Source organism: Crinia signifera, chromosome 4, assembly GCF_055691185.1.
Source record: "Crinia signifera chromosome 4, ASM5569118v1, whole genome shotgun sequence".
Taxonomy (NCBI): Eukaryota; Metazoa; Chordata; class Amphibia; order Anura; family Myobatrachidae; genus Crinia; species Crinia signifera.
In genome coordinates this window covers 148067619-148089021 of record NC_139220.1, presented here as the reverse complement: position 1 = coordinate 148089021, position 21403 = coordinate 148067619, and the positions used below count along the sequence as shown (strand labels likewise).

The window sequence follows — 21403 nt, the reverse complement described above, 5'->3', positions numbered from 1 at the left end:
GTCTCCAATTAAAATGACAAAAGCTTTATTGTATTTTTGGCAATCTGGATTATGTGTAGAAGAAATATGATGATGTTTCTTACATATCTTTCCTTGACCTTTTAAATGCCTCCCTTGACCTAAAGGAGCCATAGACCTAACATCTAGCAGGAGCTCCTGTCAAGGAATTGACCTGCATATTCATCAGACTTTTAGCTCTGTGGAAAGATATATATGGATTCATTTTAATTGGCTAGCATTGCATTTGTTATGTACATCTTCTCTGAAATATTAAGTGGTCTTCAAATTCAAAAAAGGGGACAAAAAGGGATTGACCAGGAAGGGTAGTTCTGCATTTGGTGGTTGCTAGGATGCTGTTCACACTAATGTAATTACATAGGTTCTTCTGAGTTTGTCTAATCCATTTGTAGATTGAAAGCAGAAGGTTGTTTGCATTTAGATCACACCAAGCCCTGTTTTAAATTGTATTTCAAGGTTATTTAAAAGTCATGAATATTCATAATAATAAACCTTTTCTGTAATTGATGTAAGTACTGTAGTGTGATATCCTCTAAAGGCAAATGACCACTCAGATGAGCACAGGAATCGCTAGGCATTATTGCTATAGAAACATACAATATTTAGTAACATTTCACGTGTGTTTCTTCACAGACTTAAACTTTATGCCAAAGTAAACATTTGTTGACTGCTGAGATTCAGATTACTGTATATCTCGTTTTCTTGTCTGGGACATAATAATAGATGTGTGGCTGGATGGCTGAGTGATGATGATTTTTTTCACTAAATAACATCAGACATGTGCTATTGTAGGACAGTGTACAGCGTTTGGGGCACATTTATTATACTCAAGAAAATATATATATTGTATGTTCTATTTTTAACATTTTGAAGTCTGTAAAAGCTCATTGCATAGTGTTGTTGTTGGGATTTTAAGTGATAGTTTATTAAGGTTTTATTTGCATTATATTTCTATAGTTTCTTAGTGAATGTTGAAATACATTGTACTGTACGAACTTCATATGGGTGCTTATGAATAAAAGCATTGGCATATTGCTGGTACGAAACCAATTCATTTAATGTAACTTTACCAAATGCACACTATTCTTCATACCTTTGCAAACTGATTTTAATCCATTGATAGTAAAACAACATTTATCTTGGTTGTTTCATGATTTACTTTTGCTGTATTTATTCTACGATCATTGATACCCTGCCAAACCCATAATGTGTTTCCTTCTGTCTGGAATTATCTAGGTAGCATTATTCTTATTTGGCATTCCATGCATTTCCTGGCACATGCCCAATTTCTGATTACATTGTGTCATCTAGTCCTTACTCAATCAATAATGTAACATACATCACTTCTTTACCAGTCTCCGAAAGCTTCAAGTGATTTACAGCAAATGTTGAGGTCCAATATAATTGTTCTAATACACCATTTTCTTTTGGCAAGCATTTATACCTTGGATTTTGCAATTGTGTTTATATATATATATATATATATATATATATATATATATATATATATATATATATATATTCAAGCTATAAATATTCATCTGCATTATGCACAATATATTTCTATCTATAGGTACAGTAGCAGGTGGAATCTTGCATTTATGTAGAAGAGATGAGAAACAACTATGCAAAATAAATGTTTTATATATAATATAATGTATATGTGTGTGTAAAATATATATATATGTAATAATGTATATGTGTGTGTGTATATATATATATATATATATATATATATATATATATATATATATATATATATAATATTATTTATACTATGCCTTTAAACCCAGGACTTGGATTATACAGGTTCTGTGGCTGAATAAGACCAGGTTACATACTGTAGGCTTGAAGTCAGCTGGCCACAGAACCTGTGTAATTCATTAGTCTCCTGGTTTAAAGGGATAGTATGGTAGTCTTAATTATATACCATATATTAGGTTGAAAATAAGAAACTAAAATTACCTCATGGAACAAAAATCAGTTTCTTGGCATCTGTAAGTCCACTTACACCACTGGTACAAAATGATACACTTAATAAATAGTGTAAGAGACACATAGGGAACGTCTCATTACATTTGTATGTTTCAATTACATAATTTATCATGTGAGCACTAGCAAAATTGGCAGAGGAAAATGAAAGGCTTGCTATCTTATCTTTGTATCATATAGCAAAGTCTATTCACTTTCATATTTAAAAAGTGTTCTTCTGACATCACAAAGCTTGTGTGCGTAGCCGCTCATGGCAGGGTCCTTTATGATTAAGGGATTAGCTTGATATTTCGTACAATGACATATTAGTGGCCAACATCATCTGCATTGTTAGAGGTCTGTCCATGCACACAGTAGAGCTCTGCAAATTGACGGATTTGTAGTACGGCAACTGTGTGTGGGTGACACTTTTATATATTACATTACTTAGCTAGCTTATGCTAGTAATAACACTTAATGGGCAGTTATAGAAGCAAACTGTAAGAGCCCAGCAGCAGGTTGGATCTGACTCAGTCAATAGGACAATGGAAGAATCACACACTGTACTTTGGTACCATGTGAAATAAGGCTTCAGAAATGCATCAGATAAGAAAACAATCCTGGCAAACATTTATTAATAAATAAGACAGCAGGAAATCATTCCAAACCTCTTCCATAGCTCTGGCTCGGGGTCTCAACAATGAATTCTATTAACACCTCTTAATACCAGACACTGATGCTATTCTGGGAATGTGTGCTTGCCATGCTACACTAATATGTGTATTTCCTTTCAACTAAACCATATCTCTAAGCATGCTGCCTCTCCCAAAGGGGCTTCTGACTTCAGGCTTCTGTTGCCGTGCCCAATCCCAAGTGTTGGAGGGGAACACACTGCATGCTCATTAACCATTCGCTTTAGCTTTGTGCTGCTCATCTTTTATAGTTAAATGGTATGTTAAAGTAAGCTCACAAAATGAGGACATTTGGGTGGAAAAGGACAACAAAGCAATTGATATGGAAAAGACTAAAACTATCCTTAAAAGCTTCCCTGGTGTGAGGCTGATAATTGCTCCAGGAGATTAGTACTTCTCTGGCTAATATAAATCTTTTTTTTTTTTTTCATTTAAAATGCGTCAATCAGAGCTGCATTAGCAAACAGCTAGTCCTGCTGTCTCTTCAGACCGGCAAGAGGATATGTTTTAAGGGAAGTCATTTAGCACAATCCCTAAGATGTAGTCTGGCAGAAATCCAATAGCTGTGTGTGTGATATGCTCATTCAGGCAGCGGGATCTCAGCCTTTACATTCTTGAATACACTGAACATGGCTAAACACCCCCCTTGTACATTGTTCTACTAGCTTGTGTAGCCGAGACAAAACCTCTATTGTCATTGTTCATCCTCACCCCCCAGACTTCAGTACGGTAAAGCAAACACAGTTGTGTTCAATAAAAAAACACAAGAACCTGTCTCTGTTATTTTATTGGATTTGTCTTTCTTTGCAAGCACACGAAGGAAACTACAGTACAATAGTAAGGCAAGATCTGTGGTAACAATATATCATAGACAACTCACCCTCCAAGAACAGTGTGCATCCTCTGTACATCCCTCAGACTGCAGTACATACACAGTGAAGCCCTGGTGTAAATAGGCGCATTTCTAGTTGTCTGCACATGAACATATCCTACAACATGAACAGAGCTGCCTTCTGCTTGCTGAGATCCCTCATAGCTGCCAGTGCTTTGTTTCTCTGTGGCTGGTGCCGACAAATCCAATACAGAGACGCTGCTTGTGTAGCCGCTTCCTCTTCTCCTCCTTTCTGTGGTGCTGGTGGTTAGTTCTGCATCATTCACCCTATCAGTTGTCACACTGACATGGTGCTGCCTGCTCAGCGATCATTAATAACTGAACACCCTCCACTCCCCAGAGAGGAGCCAATAGCTTCCCAGTGCCAAGATACAGTACTCACAGCTGCTGTAGTCTGGTTGGCTGAAACAACATGCCTATTATATGACATTGCTGCTTAGGTACAAATATATGAAACCAGCCCCCACCCCCCCATCCCCTTTTTATTTGTAGGTAAAAGATGAAAACTGTTGCATACACATCCAGCTACAGTTTTTACATTTCTCTGTATAACTTCCCAGAGATATTTATTGCAAAATCACCTAAACAATGAACTCCAAATAAACCGTATATACAATTGTGAGCAAAAAGCAATATAACATAATCCACCAAACACTACAATGCTGATCAATACATCTCTGATAGATTAGGCTTACAATTAAAACCGATAATATATTTTATTACAATTCTAAAATTAGTATGAATATTCAGAGAATATCCCCAAGTTTTAATATATACCAAAGGGTATTCCAAGACAATTGTTATATATATAAAAATAGTGTAACCTTGAAATATCTGGTTTGACAAACTGGAGAACTTGTGATTTATGTGATAGCATATTAGAGCATTGTTCTAAAGATGTCTGCAAAGTTACTACTGCCACCACACTGCTGTATATGACTGGGTAGCTGAAAGTTTGATCCTTGTAATTTCTTCTGGATAAGAGTATGTTTGTGCTACTGGCCAAATGTTTAAATTGCACATGCCTTTGTCTTCTTTTAATTATATATATATATATATAAATATATAGCCCGCACGGTAGCAATCCGAGCCCGGATACGATCGACGCTCAGAGCTTCCCGTCTGACTCGATCCAGGCGCGCAGGCAAAAAGTCATTGCCCGGCGCCGGATTCTCACAAGGTCCGGATCTCTATATAACCGTGAGAATCTGGCACCATTTGGGTTAGGTATAGGAGTGTGCCTACTGTGCGGAGCTTTGGAAGGTAGGTTAGGGAGCTGTCTATTTTTTTGCTGCTGAGGCGACTGCCAGTGCCTACTCGTGCCACTGGCTGCTCTGCTCTCTGGTGTGTGCTCTGCACTGCCAGTGGCTGCCAACTCAGTCAGTACCTGGCCACTTTAATCAGTATATAGTACTGTGCACTGTAGTTAACTTATTAACCACTTGTATACCAGTCTGCTTTTGCATCTTCTGTATAATACCTCCCTGCTTGTGCATTTACAGCCTTATATAACTAGTAAACATATTCTCTGCTGGTGCAGCTACTGCACTGACATATAAATAAATATTAATACCAGTGTACTGGTGTATCTACTGCCATATATATCAGTGGCAAACGCAGGATATTCAGAAGGGGGTTTCCAGAGGGGCGGAGCAAAGCACGGAGATGGACACTTAGGTGACCCAGTATATGCCGGGTCAGATAAAGTATTATAGATAGACCAAATGTATATAAATGATAAGAAAAATAATATATATATATATATATATACACATACATACATACATACATACATATACATCAACAGCAGTGTAGACCCCTGGGCCTAACAATGTATTGGGGCCCCTACCGATCCTCCAGCGGTAGGGGTGGGGGAAGCTTTGATGTCCCACAGGTGGTAGGGGGTTTATATCAACCTCTCAGCATGCAGGGCCTGGATCAGTAATTTCCACTAATTACCCCTTTACTGCACAGAAGGTGGGAGATGGGGTGGGAGAAGGGGGCATTGGGCTGAATGAAGGGGCCCTGATACATAACTTCCAGGGTGGTAGAGGATGTTTAATATGCAGAGGAGGGGTGTATAGTGGAATGGACTTATTATTCATAATTTTCTGGTGGGGGGACAGCTTGCTTGACTACAGATATCTCCAGTACCGGTAATAGATTTCTTAGATTTTAATGGAATTAAAAACAAGAGGATCCCACCTACCAAATGTTATTCAGGACTAGGGGATGAGCGTTCAGTAGGCAGAGCAATCTGCCAACAAGCATATAAAACTTCATACCAGGTGTGTGGAGCTGGAGCAGTAATCAGCTGCTGGAAGGCTGATATCTCTGGTTCTGGGAACAGTAGAGACAAGCTACTAGTGTCCATCAAAGGGGGAGAGTCCCAGCTTTTGGAATATACCCTCAGAAAAACTCATAGAGAGAACCTGAAATATCTGACTTGGAAATGCAATTAACAGGCTTGGATGGGGACCACTGCTTTGAAGTCAGATATCTCCGGTTCCCAAGGGCCGATTTTAAAAATTCTTGTACCTATGGAAAGAGGGGACCCTCAGCTTTTAGCCTAGGGACCTGAGACTCCTGGGGGGGTTTCTGGGTACTCAGAAACCCCCCCTGCGTGCGCTACTGTATATATATATATAATTAATAATAATACCTCTCTGCTTGTGCATCTACTGTCCTGACGTATATACCAGTCTCCTGGTGCATCTACTGCCTTGTGTGTGTGTATATGTATGTGTGTATATATATATATATATATATATCTATATATATATATCTATATATATATATATCTATATATATATAGATATATATATATATAGAAAGGGGATGTATGGCGCCACCTGTGTTTCGGGACTAATATACACCCTAGTAGTTGGGTTATAATAGGTAACCTTTAGAAAAAAAGGGGGGTTGTCAGCTGGCCTTTAAGGAAAACACCTTGGTAAGGGTTGTAAATACAAATAGCAGCAAATTGGATAAAGGAAATAGCGACTACCTATACCTATGCAAGAAATGTGTCCAGTTGTGAAATACAAAAGATTTTATTACTTATCTAATAGGGAGTACAGCCTGCTGACTCCTCCCTATTAGATAAGTGATATTCCATATCAGCTTTTTAAAGGAAACGTTTTTTTTCTCCTTGATCCTGTTTTATATATGTATTACAGCTTTATCTCTCCCCCCCCTTCGCCCCCCCCCTTTTTTTAGCGATTTCATATGTAGGCCGTTTTTTATATCAATTCGCATATTTTACTTAAGAGGTGTTTTTTCTAATTTTACTCATTGTTTGCTCTTTTAAACCAGTACTGTGTACTTTAATAAAATCTTTTGTATTTCACAACTGGACACATTTCTTGCATAGGTATAGGTAGTCGCTATTTCCTTTATCCAATTTGCTGATATATATATATATATATATATATATATATATATATATATATATATATATTACCTCCCTGCTGGCTCATGTACTGCTGTTTATAACTAAAGTAAACTATATATACTCTCTACTGGTGCATCTACTGCCGTATATATATAATACCTTTCTACTGGTGCATCTACTGCCATATATATATATATATATATATATATATATTACCTTTTCTGCTGGTGCATCTACTGCTGTATATATACATACCTCCCAACTTCCTTGAGCACCAAGGAGGGACAGTGTGTTGAGCGCCGCAGACGTGCCGATAATTCCGGGGGCGTGGCCTAATTTCGGGGGTGTGGCCTATACTCGCGGCTCACTCGCGAGGCCACACCCCCATTTTGAAGCTATGGGAGCATGACCCAGAGGCTCTGTGAGCCTCTAGCCATGCCCCCAGCCCCCTGGCTGCGGGAATAGACGCTGTGCGCATGCACAACAGCCCCCCTCGCCGTGGGACACTGCAGGACATTCCCACGGTTTTCGGGACTGTTGTGAGGTATGTATATGTATATATAGAGAGATCTTGAGACTCGGTTGCACACTTACAAATCCAGTTGTGGAGTGCCAGGCTCATATGTGGTATAATACGTACAGTATTAGGAAGCCAGCAACATCCAATTTAGAAAGTATCAAAAAGCTTTTAATGGCATAGTAAAGTGCACTAAACAGACATAAGACATAAGAAGTCACCCATGATGAAGGTGCATCTCTGAGCACCGAAACAGCTGTCGGCAGGATTGTATGCAGGACCGTATGGGTGGAATACCCTCATTTGTCACTAGGCTAAGTACACCATCTTTCCTGATATTTTTATGACCTCTTATGTCTGTTTAGTGCACTTTACTATGCCATTAAAAGCTTTTTGATACTTTCTAAATTGGATGTTGCTGGCTTCCTAATACTGTATATGTGTGTGTGTGTGTGTATATATATAAATATCCACACTTGCCGGCACTCTAGTGTAACAACTGCTCCGGTGCCACTATATGAAACATACACAGTCCAAAAAAGAAAGAGCACTCAGGAGACTTGTATCCAGACAGCAAACAATTTGTATTGTGGAGTTGAACGTTTTCGGGACCGCAGTCCCTTCCTCAGAGGGGTAGGAATTCTGAGGAAGGGACTGCGGTCCCGAAAACGGTTAACTCCACAATACAGATTGTTTGCTGTTTGGATACAATTCTCCTGTGTGCTCTTTCTTTTTTGGACTGTGTGTATATATATATATATATATATATATAATATATATATATATATTTTACCTCTCTGCTGCTGCATCTACTGCCGCATATATAATATCTCTCTGCTGGTGCATCTACTGCCGCATATATAATATCTCTCTGCTGGTGCATCTACTGCCATATATACTTGCACTCCAGTGGTGCTGTCCTGTAGTGTAATATATTGCATAACTACACAAAAATAATGGAGATCCAAAATATGGGGAATCAAATAGGGAAAGATGAAGGGCCGCTTCCTCCTACTTCTGAATCTGCTGCAATTGCAAGTATTAATGATGACATAGAAGATGATATACCATCAACGTCTTCTGCCAAGGCCAAATTGAGTAAAAAAAGGACCCCAAAAATGTTTTAAATCATTGGAGAAGAAACGTAATTTTGCCAATGTGCCATTTACGACACAGTGGCAAGGAACGGTTAAGGCCCTGGCCTGTATTCATGACTGGTGGGTCAACTTCACATGACAATGCAAGCCCTCCTACTCCCCCCTTTAGATATTTTAAGAGATTTCAGCTGTGCTCAAAAAACACAGCAAACATCTTGTTACACTGCTGTCCCGGACCCGCCGGGACAGACAGTGTAGACGAGTGCCGGGGGAGACGTCGGGGGCGTCGCGTAGCAACGCCCCTAGCTTCCGTCCCCACGGCATCGTCAGCAGGCATCGGGGCGTTGCTGGGCAACGTCCCCGAGCGTCTCCGTCGGCGTGCCGGCGCGCTGACGTCATGCGCCCGGCAGTGCAGCGCACGTCAGCGTCGGCGGGGATTTTGAATAAAGAGCCGGCGTCTGCCCAGGACAGGCGCCGGTTATAGCTTTTGCACCTCAGGGTCTCAAGTGTTCCTGGTTCCCACCTACCCGTGCCCAGTCATCCTGCATCCTGTCGTTGATTCCCAGCCGTGTCCTCCGTTCGGTCTCCTGTACTCCTGGTGTCCGTGTGTTGTCCTTTGTCCGTATCCTGGTTCCCGCTGCCTGTTGCCTCCTCGGTGCACAGATAAGTGGGGTCTACCCCCAGACAGCCCTTACTCGTATGATGAAACACCTCTGTGTATTGTTACACCTGTTTGGAATAGTATTGTGTTACATCTTTGCGTATTGTTACGTCCACCCTGTTGTCTACGGAGCAAGGGTGACCTCGCCCTTCTTGGGTTAGTTAGTTATCCCCTTGTTCATCCTTGACATTGGTGGCGGCGTTGTCAACCCTTAAGACCTGGTGGCATCGGGGGCGGAGCCTGACTAACGGGCTCTGTCGAACGCGGCTATTATAGGCGAAGCCTAGCACAGCACGCGCCCGCCAATCTCATTCGGTGACAACGGAGTCAGGGTTGGCGAGGACACCCAGTTATTATAACCGGCCAAACTATACTCTGGGACTGTTCGCTGCCCCTACAGCTCAGAGGTTCGGTAGTCGTGGTGAGCCCCAATCATGGATCCGACACAACAGGCTGCTGCCCACTCTCTTGCAGGACAGATTTACACGCTGACGCAGAAATTGCAAGAGCTCACCCTACGGGTAAACTCACACGAGCAACGGTCATAGTCTAGCTCCTCCTCCGGTGGGGGTCTGGAGCCTAAGTTAAATCTCCCTGACCGTTTTTCAGGTGACTGGTCCCAGTTCTTTAATTTTAAACAGTCATGCAGGCTTTATTTCAAATTACGCCCAGTGTCTTCCGGTTCTGAGGCTCAACGGGTAGGAATGGTTATATCACTCCTGCAGGGAGATCCTCAGTCTTGGGCCTTTGGCCTTCCTGATGGTGCTGAGGCTCTCTCTTCAGTGGATGCATTTTTCTCAGCTATGGGGTTATTATATGATGACCCGGACCGGACGGCCTCGGCTGAGTCAAATCTTAGGGCCTTGCGTCAAGGGCAGGACACAGCTGAGGCATACTGTACTAAGTTCAGACGTTGGGCTATTGATTCTGGCTGGAACGACCCAGCGCTTCGTAGTCAGTTTCGGATTGGTCTATCCGAATCCCTTAAGGATGCATTAGTGCATTACCCCACTCCCAAAGACATAGATGGGATCATGCAGTTAGCCATTAAGGTGGATAGGAGATTTCGGGAGCGGCAGAGCGAGAGACGGTCTGGAGTGCTGCCTTCCTCATCTGCAGACGAGTCTACCGAGGTACCCGGAGACGAGCCTATGCAATTGGGGGCCACTCGACTATCTTCCTCCGAAAAGTACCGCCGACGTCTCAAGGGCCTCTGTTTGTATTGTGGGGGTCCCGGTCACCTTGCTGTTGCTTGTCCGCTGAAGGCGGGAAAAGACAGGGCCTAAGTGATACTTGGGGGGTTCACTTGGGCCTGTCGAGCTTTTCTCCCTCAGATTCCGTATTGATTCAGGTATCAGTCTCTGTGACCGACCGTTCTTGGAACGGATCTGCCTTTGTGGATTGTGGGGCGGCCGGTAACTTCATTGATGAAGGCCTGGTGCAACGATTGGGCCTCATGCCCATACCCTTGGCCAATCACGTCTCTGTATGTGGGTTGGATGGCCGTCCACTGTCCAAAGGCGGTATATCTTTTAGGACTCCCTCCCTTCGTCTGTCGGTGGGGGCTCTTCACTCCGAAGATATCACCTTTCTTATATTTCACTGTCCTCTCACTCCTATTGTCCTGGGGCTGCCTTGGTTGAAAAAACACAACCCTGAATTTAATTGGGAAACTGGTGAGATCACTCGGTGGGGAGGGTCCTGTTCGGATGTTTGTCTCACTCTCCCTCTCCGTGTGATGCACCCTGATCTTCAAGCTCTCCCTCCTCAGTACCGTGATTTTTCGGATGTTTTTTCTAAAAAAGAAGCCAACACCTTGCCTCCTCATCGCCCCTTTGATTGTGCCATTGATTTAGTGTCTAATGCCAGACTTCCTAAGGGTCGTTTATATGCGTTATCCGCACCTGAGTCCCAAGCCGTGGACCTCTACATTAAAGAAAGTCTTGAAAAGGGGTTTATTCGGCCCTCAAAATCACCGGTAGGGGCGGGGTTTTTCTTTGTAGAGAAGAAAGATGGGTCTTTACGGCCCTGTATTGATTACAGAGCCCTTAACAAAATTACGGTCAAAAATTCCTACCCATTACCCCTCATCTCCGTATTATTTGACCAGATTCGGGAGGCAGTGATTTTTTCCAAAATAGACCTCAGGGGGGCCTACAACTTAATCAGAATTAAAAGTGGAGATGAGTGGAAGACCGCGTTTAATACCCACTCGGGGCATTTTGAGTATCTTGTGATGCCTTTTGGTCTAGCTAACGCCCCGGCAGTCTTCCAAGACTTTATTAATGAGGTCCTTCGGCCGTTTTTAGGGGGTTTTGCCGTAGTTTACTTGGACGACATTCTCATTTTTTCCAAATCTCTTCCCGAGCATCGGCAGCACGTCCGCCTGGTGCTGCAGAAGCTACGGGAGAATCATTTATATGCCAAGTTGGAAAAATGTGAATTTGAAGTGTCACAAGTGACTTTCTTAGGGTATATTATTTCCCCTCAAGGTTTCTCCATGGATCCATCTAAGGTTCAGGCCATTCAATCCTGGGCTCGCCCAACCACGCTCAAGGCCATTCAGCGATTTCTTGGTTTTTCCAATTACTATCGCAAATTTATCCGCTCCTTCTCGGACATCGTGGCCCCCATAGTGGACTTGACTCGGAAAGGGGCTGACCCAGGACAATGGCCTCAACTGGCGATGGATTCTTTTGAAAAATTAAAGAAAGCGTTTTGCTCAGCCCCAATTCTGCACCACCCAGATCCCAGGCTACCCTTTTTAATCAAAGTCGACGCCTCTGATGTGGGTGCTGGAGCAGTCCTGTCTCAGAAGGGGCCACAGGATCTAAAGATTCATCCCTGTGCTTACTTCTCCCGCAAATTCTCTCCAGCCGAGAGAAATTATGATGTTGGCAATCGTGAGTTATTGGCCATCAAATGGGCGTTTGAGGAGTGGCGTCACTGGCTTGAGGGAGCTCAGCATACCATCACAGTAATCACCGATCACAAGAATCTTTCTTATATTGAGTCCGCCAAACGCCTCAATCCACGACAGGCTCGGTGGGCACTCTTTTTCACCAGATTCCGGTTTATCATCACCTTTAGGCCAGGTTCTAAGAACGTGAAGGCGGATGCCCTCTCCCGCAGTTTTCAGACTTTCCAGGGATCTGAGGTGAAAGCATCCCCCATCGTCCCTTGCTCGGTCATCATGGCGGGCCTGACCCAAGATTTAGCCACCTTAGTTATTGCTGCCCAAGCGTCGGCTCCTCAACAGACCCCACAGGACCGTTTATTTATTCCCCAGAAATTACGGGAGGCGGTTCTCAGGGATTTTCACTCGGCAAAAAGCTCCGGGCATCCAGGTATTGCCAAAACTTTTGAACAGTTAGCCAGGACTGTTTGGTGGCCCTCTATGAGGCAAGATGTCGACAGATTTGTGGCCTCATGTCTGGTCTGTGCGCGACACAAATCTTCTCGACAGTCTCCGATTGGGCCGCTGTTTCCCTTGTCCATTCCTGAAAAACCATGGTCCCATATTTCTATGGACTTTATCGTTGACCTTCCTCCGTCTAGCAAGTTCACCACCATCTGGGTTACTGTGGATAGATTTTCCAAAATGGCTCACTTTACTCCATTACATGGGCTCCCTACAGCTAAACTCCTAGCGAATTTATTCATCACCAACATTTTTAGGCTTCACGGACTCCCGGTTGATATTGTCTCAGATAGAGGTTCCCAGTTCGTGGCCAGGTTTTGGAAACAGTTTTGTTCAGCCTTAGGGATTCAGGTCAGTCTCTCCTCTGGTTACCACCCGCAGTCGAATGGACAGACCGAGAGGGTCAACCAGGCTTTGGAACAATACCTCCGCTGTTTCGTTTCTAAGTGCCAGGACAATTGGGCTGAGCTTATTCCATTAGCGGAGTTTGCATATAATAACTCTTATCATACAGCTATTAAGAGCTCTCCTTTTTTCTGCAACTCAGGTTTTCACCCCAAATGTAGTTCGTTCATGCCCCCGGTTGATCCGTCAAGATCCTCGTCCACTGTCTCGTTTTTTAGGAAAGCCTGGAAGAATGTACACATAGCCCTTAGACAATCCTCAGCCCGGTCTAAGATTTTCTTTGATAGGCATAGAAGACCGTGTCTCTTTAAAGTGGGTCAGAGAGTATGGTTATCCACATGCCATATTAGACTTCGACAGCAATGCCCCAAGCTGGGTCCCAGGTTTATCGGTCCATTTCCGATTATCGGACAAATCAACCCGGTGGCATTCAGACTTCAGCTTCCCAGGTCTCTGCGCATCAATAATGTCTTTCACTGTTCCCTGCTCAAACCTGTCGTCGGAACCCTTCCATCCAGCTCTACACGTACTCAAAGACCTGTCTTGGTTAGAGGGCATAAGGAGTATGTGGTGGAACATATCTTGGATTCCAAGGTAGTCAGGGGTCAGCTCAAGTTTCTTGTCCATTGGAAGGGGTTTGGAGATGAGGAAAGATCTTGGGTCCCAGAAAAGTTTTTGCATGCGCCCAGGCTAAGAGCGGAGTTTTTTAGAAAATTTCCCTGGAAACCGGGTTCTAAGGGTTCGGTGACCCCTCCTCAAGGGGGGGGGTACTGTTACACTGCTGTCCCGGACCCGCCGGGACAGACAGTGTAGACGAGTGCCGGGGGAGACGTCGGGGGCGTCGCGTAGCAACGCCCCTAGCTTCCGTCCCCACGGCATCGTCAGCAGGCATCGGGGCGTTGCTGGGCAACGTCCCCGAGCGTCTCCGTCGGCGTTCCGGCGCGCTGACGTCATGCGCCCGGCAGTGCAGCGCACGTCAGCGTCGGCGGGGATTTTGAATAAAGAGCCGGCGTCTGCCCAGGACAGGCGCCGGTTATAGCTTTTGCACCTCAGGGTCTCAAGTGTTCCTGGTTCCCACCTACCCGCTACTCCTGGTTCCTGTGCCCAGTCATCCTGCATCCTGTCGTTGATTCCCAGCCGTGTCCTCCGTTCGGTCTCCTGTACTCCTGGTGTCCGTGTGTTGTCCTTTGTCCGTATCCTGGTTCCCGCTGCCTGTTGCCTCCTCGGTGCACAGATAAGTGGGGTCTACCCCCAGACAGCCCTTACTCGTATGATGAAACACCTCTGTGTATTGTTACACCTGTTTGGAATAGTATTGTGTTACATCTTTGCGTATTGTTACATCTTTGCGTATTGTTACGTCCACCCTGTTGTCTACGGAGCAAGGGTGACCTCGCCCTTCTTGGGTTAGTTAGTTATCCCCTTGTTCATCCTTGACATTGGTGGCGGCGTTGTCAACCCTTAAGACCTGGTGGCATCGGGGGCGGAGCCTAACTAACGGGCTCTGTCGAACGCGGCTATTATAGGCGAAGCCTAGCACAGCACGCGCCCGCCAATCTCATTCGGTGACAACGGAGTCAGGGTTGGCGAGGACACCCAGTTATCATAACACATCTCTGCCTACTAAAGAAGACATGCTATCACAAACCCCCAAAGAGAGTCCAAGGGTGTTGGTGGTTGCGATGCCTGATCCTTCCCATCGCTGTAGGGGAAGAGGTGGCTGCTTCCACCATTTTTAAGCACTCCCTCTGCATATGCTGGAAGGATCACCCACAGTGCAGTTCCTGATTTAGATGATGAAGGTGTCAATGTTGTAGACAGAGAGGAGGATATTGATGTAGCTGGTTCTGAGGAGGAAGTTGACGAGGAGGATGCTGAGGTGGTTTGCTTAAATGAGGCACCAGGGGGGAGGGGGGGGGGGGAGATTGGTTGTCCATGGGATGAAAAAGCCCATCGTCATGCCTGGGCAGAGGACCAATAAATCCACCTCTTCGGTCTGGAATTTTTTTTATCCAAATCTGGACAACAAATGTATGCCATATGTAGCTTATGTAAAGCTCCAATAAGCAAGGGTAAGGATCTTGCCCACCTAGGGACATCCTCCCTTATACATCACCTGAAGACCCTTCATAAATCAGTGTATAGTTCAGGAACTGTGGCAGTCAAGGGACACCTAAATCCATTGGTCCTCCTGTTAGAGCCAAATGCCTTAAAAGCACACCACCAACTCCCTCCTCGTCAATTTCCTCATAAATCCGGATTGGGGGAAGTCCTGCAGGCCATGTCACCAGCATAACTGACTCTTCTTCTATCCGGAATTCCTCCGGAGGATCCTGCAGCACTACGCCTACTACTGCCGCTGCTGCTGGGAGTCGGTCATCATCCCAGAGGGGAAGTCATAAGACCGCTACGTCTTTCACTAAGCAATTGACCGTCCAACAGTCGTTTGCCATGAGGACGAAATAGGACAGCAGTCATCCTATGGCAAAGCGGATAACTGCGGCCTTGACAACTATGTTGGTGTTAGACGTGTGTCCGCCATCAGTGGAGTGGGATTTAGACGTTTGATGGGATTTGGTGCCAGGGACACAATATCTCCATCTAGATTCCACTTCACTAGGCAGGCGATACCCAGGATGTACAGAGATGTCAGAAAAAGTGTCCTCAGTGCCCTGAAAAATGCGGCTTTACCCACTGTCCACTTAACTACGGACATGTGGACAAGTGGATCAGAGCAAACTAAGGACTATATGACTGTGACAGCCCACTGGATAGATGCATCGCCTTCCACAGCAGCAGCAGCTCCTGCACTCCAGCTCCTTCCAAGGCAGGCTACACTGTGTATCACCAGTTTCAGGAAGAGGTACAAAGCCAACAACCTCTTAGAGAAACTGAGGGAAATCATCTCCCAGTGGCTTACCCCCCTTAGACTCTCCTGGGGATTTGTGGTGTCGGACAACACCAGTAACATTGTGCAGGTATTACACATGGGCATTTTCCAGCACGTGCCATGTTTTGCCCACACAATAAATTTGGTGGTGCAACATTTCATCAGAAGTGACATGTGAAGTCTGTTCCGAAACTGCCAGCTTGAGTCAGGTGATTCCCCTTATCAGTCTGTTGCAGAAGAAGCTGGAGAAATTGAAGGAGGAGCTAAAGCGTTGTGATTCTGCAAAGCATGTAGCTCTTGTGGATGAAGCCCTCCATACGCTTTGCCAGGATACGAGGGTGGTCAGTCTGTTAAAGTAAGAGGAATACATTCTGGCATACGTTGTGTCTCTGTTTCCTTCGGGCACAAGTCTACAAAGGTGCAAAGACATGCTGGTCAGGAGATTGTCATCTAAAGGGGACGTGACATGGCCATAGCTCCTCCTTCATTTTCTCCCACACCTGTGGCTGCGAGGAAACAACTGCGATTTCCCACACAACCCGCTGGCGGGGATGCAGGGTTGGCAGGAGGGAGTTTGGACATCTAGTCCAGACTAAAGGACCTGCCAACGATTGCTGACATGTCTACTGTCACTGCATTGGATGCTGTCACCATTGAAAAAATGGTGGAGGAATACTTTGGTGCCAGCATCCAAGTAGACATGTTAGACAGTCCTTACCTATACTGGCAGGGGAAAAATGTACAAATTGGCTCTATTTTACCTGAGTTGTCCCCCCTCCAGTGTGTACTCCGAAAGAGTTTTTAGTGCAGCCGGGAACCTGGTCAGTAAGCGGCGAAGGAGGTTGCTTCCACAAAATGTGGAGAAGATGATGTTTATAAAAATGAATTATCAATTATTCAACGAAGACCAGGATTTGCCTCCAGAGATTATAACGGGACCTGTGATTGTGGAGTCCAGCAGGGACTAATTGATAATCTGTGAGGATGAAGAAGTACACACTGAAGGGGGCTAGGAACCAGAGGAGGAGGATGGCGAGTGACAATGACATCTAGTCTCTGTAGAGCCAGTTTATACAGGGAGATATGAGTTGCTTTTTTGTGTAGGGGCCCAAACAAATCAATAATTTCAGCCACCGTTTTGTAGGCCTGTCGCTGAAATTTTTGTTAAAGTGTGCAAGTCCTATTTCCACAACATAAGGGTGGGTGGGAGGGCCCAAGGACAATTCCATCTTGCAACAACGTTCATTAATCCCACTGCAGAGAGTCATTGATATGTGAGATAAGTGGACTCGTCTTTGATCACATACAACTGTTTGCGCTCAAGTGGTAATAATCACAGAGCTGAGCAATCCCACTGCTGAGAGTCATTAATATGTAAGTTGCATGAATTGCCCACTGCTTCTCGTCTGGTCGTAGCCAGGTTATATCTGGTCAGAAGGTTCCACTCCTTTGTAGCTCTGCAGTGCAGCTATTGCATTGCTGCATGAATCGCCCACTGCTCCTCGGCTGGTCACCGCCAGGTTATAAAAATGGGGTATTTACCGATAAAGAGTGGGCGCCTTGAGGTGGGATGTGTGTGAATAAGCAGCTCACGCAAAGGAATAGTCAATTCCTAAAATACAATATGCAAAAAAAAAAAAAGGAAATAAGTGGAGTGCTAAAGAATATATTTGAAAAAAAAAATGTATAAATAAAACTTGTATTAAATGATCAGTTGGGTATCACAAATTATAACATATTTATTAATAGATCTAAAATGATAATGAATAAATCATTGGTGACCAATTAAAATATTGGAATATTTAAAATACTGGACTGAATGGTATACTTAGAATCTCCTGCTTGTGTCCATATTGGTCCCAAATGTGCTTATGTCCTCCTTGTTTATATTGTTACTGGAACTTGTATTGGTGGGTATCCAGAAACCACTGTGTGATGGTACCTTTGTCCTCCTTAAATGGGATAGGCTTCACAGGCAGTTGGAGTGGAAACCCAAGGATTGAGCAGGTGGTGGTGTCCTGATTGCTTGGTTCCAGTGGAGGAAGCAGCAGCGTAACTATAATTTTGGCGCCCCCCCGCCGATAATAAAACACGCCCCCCCCCCCTCACCCCACCACCACTCCGGACGCCGATGCCCCCCCAACCCCCCATCCCCCGCATACTTACCTGTATTCGCTGCGCTGGTCCCGGCTCCCATCCTGGCTTCATTCTGATATGAAACACGGACCATCACAAAATGGCCGCCCCCATACAGCAGACAGTTTTAAAGAACTGGCTGCTATATGGGGGCGGACATTTTATGGTAGCCCGTCGCAATAGCCAGGGGAGCCGGGACCGCCGCAGCGAATATAGGTAACGCTGCGGGGGATGGGGCATTACGATAGCACCGCAGCCCCCCGGCGCCCGCACTTACCCAGCGCCTCCCCGCGACCGCGGGGGCTGCGGTGCTGTAGTTACGCCAGTGGGAGGAAGATGGGCCCGGACAATTGATGGGGTTGGTATTCCCAGCGGGGTATATAGTAAATTTGCTATAGAGTCCAGAAAGGAAATAAAATAAATTAAAATGGCTGTATACTTAGGATACAGCCATTTTATTTTATTTCCTTTCTGGACTCTATAGCAAATTGACTATATACCCCGCTGGGACTACCAACCCCATCAATTTGTCTGGGCCCATCTTCCTCCACTGGAAGGTAATCAAAATCCGAACCGCTCATCTCTAATTTGAGCTATAAAACCAGAATTTAAATTAATAATAAAAGTTTGTGCTGTAGAGCTCTTTTACCGTATACCATATAAAATTATGACATGTAGAAACTCTAAAACATATTATCCTGTGCTTTTTGTCACATGTTTGTATTCAAAAGGTTGACTTTAACAATGTTGACAATCATAATGTCATCATAATGTCGACATTGTTAAAATTTCAACAAGGGAAATACAGTGTACTCATAGTAATGCTGGAAAACTACGGGTCTGATCCGGAAGTGATAATCGCATCACACCTGAACCTAGAAGATTCCGATTTAGCTGCTAGGAGAAGTCAATGCTAGGCGTCTGTGACAAAGTTTCGACCTTCTCACATTGTTCATCACGGTTTAAAAGATGAATGTCACATGATCAATATCGACAATAAAATAATTATATGTGAAACAGAATATTCTAAAGTAAACCTAGATAACCTAAAACAAAAATACTGTAGTTATTTTACTGTGAAAACAGGTCTGTTTCACCTTGTAAATAATTGCTGTTTTAGAAATACGGGCACATTGTTCTTGATTGTGCACAGCCTGCGCATCGCAGGTTATTACATCTTGCCTTGAGTTTGCCGTAGAGAGTTACAGGAACAGCTTCACTTTACAATGTTACCCAGAAACATATTCTCCTTGTGTGGCTGACTTGAAAATTGTATCTGACTATATTACCAGTTTACATGTTCAATCTAGTGCTGAAAATTAGCATTTGGATTTAAAAATCGCTTACTGTACTTCACCTTTTCTAAACCAAAGAGGAAAAATAATAGACATTCTATAACACTGATTACTAAAAAGGTCTGGAAGATAACACAAATTAGTGAGACAGCTGAAATCTGAAATCGAAGTCTCTTACTGCAGTCACATCTGTGACTTTATGCTAATGATACTAAAAAGCTCTTTCCTGCTATAGATTAGCAATTTCCAACCTGCTTTCTCTCTTGTACCCCTTGATTAGGCTTTTCATTTGAGTACCCCCTCCTCTTAATTTGGAATATCCACAGTATGTACAGTACGAGTGGAGTGAAAGTGAGTGGTATGCATGTCCTGATATAAAGGAGTAGCGGAGGAGTAGTGTGCGGACAGGAATAGGTTCCTTGGTCTGGCCGCTGTGTACCATCTCTGGGGTTCTGGCTAACGCCTGTAGGATTAATGCTGCTGCTTCCTCCACCCATATCAGCATGAAGCAGATGTCTGAGGGCAGCATGGGTAGCTCCTAGTGGATAAGGAGACATGGATGACGCTGCAGATGAAACCAGAAGTGATGCAATGTGGTTCATCTCCACGGCAGCGGGAGAGTTCTTCCACCACCAATTTTTTCAAATACCCCCAGCCGGTCTGCAGTGTACCCCCTGGGGTACACTGCTACAGATGCTGTAATTCCACAGACTCTTCATTAGTCGAATCACTTCCAGGTCTGGACCGTTTTGTGTAACTGGCGGTGACAATAACGAACCAGTGATGGATAGAGAACTGAAGTCTTGGGTAGCTCTTGCAGATGAGGAAGAAGTTAGGAGCAGGAACAAGGTCTTCTAGCTTGTGATGAGGATAATGATGAGCTCAAAGTCGGATACTGGGGAATTGTAGAGACTAAGCTCACCAGTGTCCATCTCCAAGGACCCCCTCAGGTGCAGAACTGTCTTCAGATATAGTGCGGCCTGGGACAAAAATATAACCAGAGAACCCTAGTGTTAGATCTATGGAGCATGTGGGTAAAGCTACAGTGATGGTGGGGCATCAATTGGTGAAAGGTTGGGCTGTGGAGATGGGTGTTATTATAACATGTTAATATATTATCTGAATTATATAATACCATTCCCCTACCACAGCATGAAACCTATATACATTCATGGCAGAATCACCTCACTTCAGTTAATTGAAGCCTTAAAGGCGGTTATTGGGTCCCTATTGCCAGCAATGGGGATCATATATCTCTCCATGACGTAAGCAATATTGTCTGTGATGTATGTTATACACTAATACTAAAATTTTCTATAAGGTGGACATAACCGCTTTAGCAAGTGCCTTATGATTTAATGGCAATTAACCAAGCCAGTATCTTTAGATGTTACCTTAGTCATTGGGATAACTATACTAAAATGGTATAAAGTGGGAAAGTTGTTTAAAATAAGAAGGTATTAGTCCAAGCTGTCAATTCATCATCTATGTGAAAGGTATATTGAGCAATACAAAGGATATTACCAATGGCGGCTCCAGAGGAGGGGCTGCAGCACAGTTCAAAATTCAAATAGGGTAGGCACACCCACTGCCAGTGAGTCAGTTGGAATGGTTATTGCTTGCAGTGGTTGTGCCACCACTATCTGGATTTTGTACTGTCCTGTAGACTCACCTGAAACTGCCACTGGATATTACCTATATAGAACAATGAATTATGTATGAAAGTAACATTTATGCTCTGCCTGGCAGTCAGAATACCGGCACTGGAATCCTGGCAGCCAGGATTCATAATATATATGCTGTGGATGGTTAAGCTTCAGGGGGGGTGTTTAGGGATAGATGAGTACCATGCTCCTGTCTATATTTAAGGCAGTCGGGTGTCTGTACTCTGCCCACCAGCATCCTCACTGCCGGAATCCTGCACCCAACTCAACGATAGTTATTCTTTTAATTGCCACTACAGAGTGGCAACATAATAGATGAGCTGCTCAGTTTATTCTGACATGAAAAAGTA

General features: G+C 44.2%; 2 protein-coding genes across 3 annotated transcripts in view; one reads left to right on the top strand and one right to left on the bottom strand.

Annotated features, from left to right (window-relative positions):
• LRRN3 (leucine rich repeat neuronal 3) overlaps positions 1–3919 on the bottom strand; it is a 55490-nt gene extending 51571 nt beyond the window's left edge. For both annotated transcript variants that reach the window (XM_083182729.1, XM_083182728.1), the window contains exon 1: positions 3562–3919. The gene's annotated coding sequence lies outside the window, so the exon portion shown is untranslated. The remainder of the gene's footprint in view (positions 1–3561) is intronic.
• The window catches only part of IMMP2L (inner mitochondrial membrane peptidase subunit 2), a 990168-nt gene that overhangs the window by 475025 nt on the left and 493740 nt on the right, over positions 1–21403 (top strand). The gene's annotated exons all lie outside the window — the stretch shown is intronic.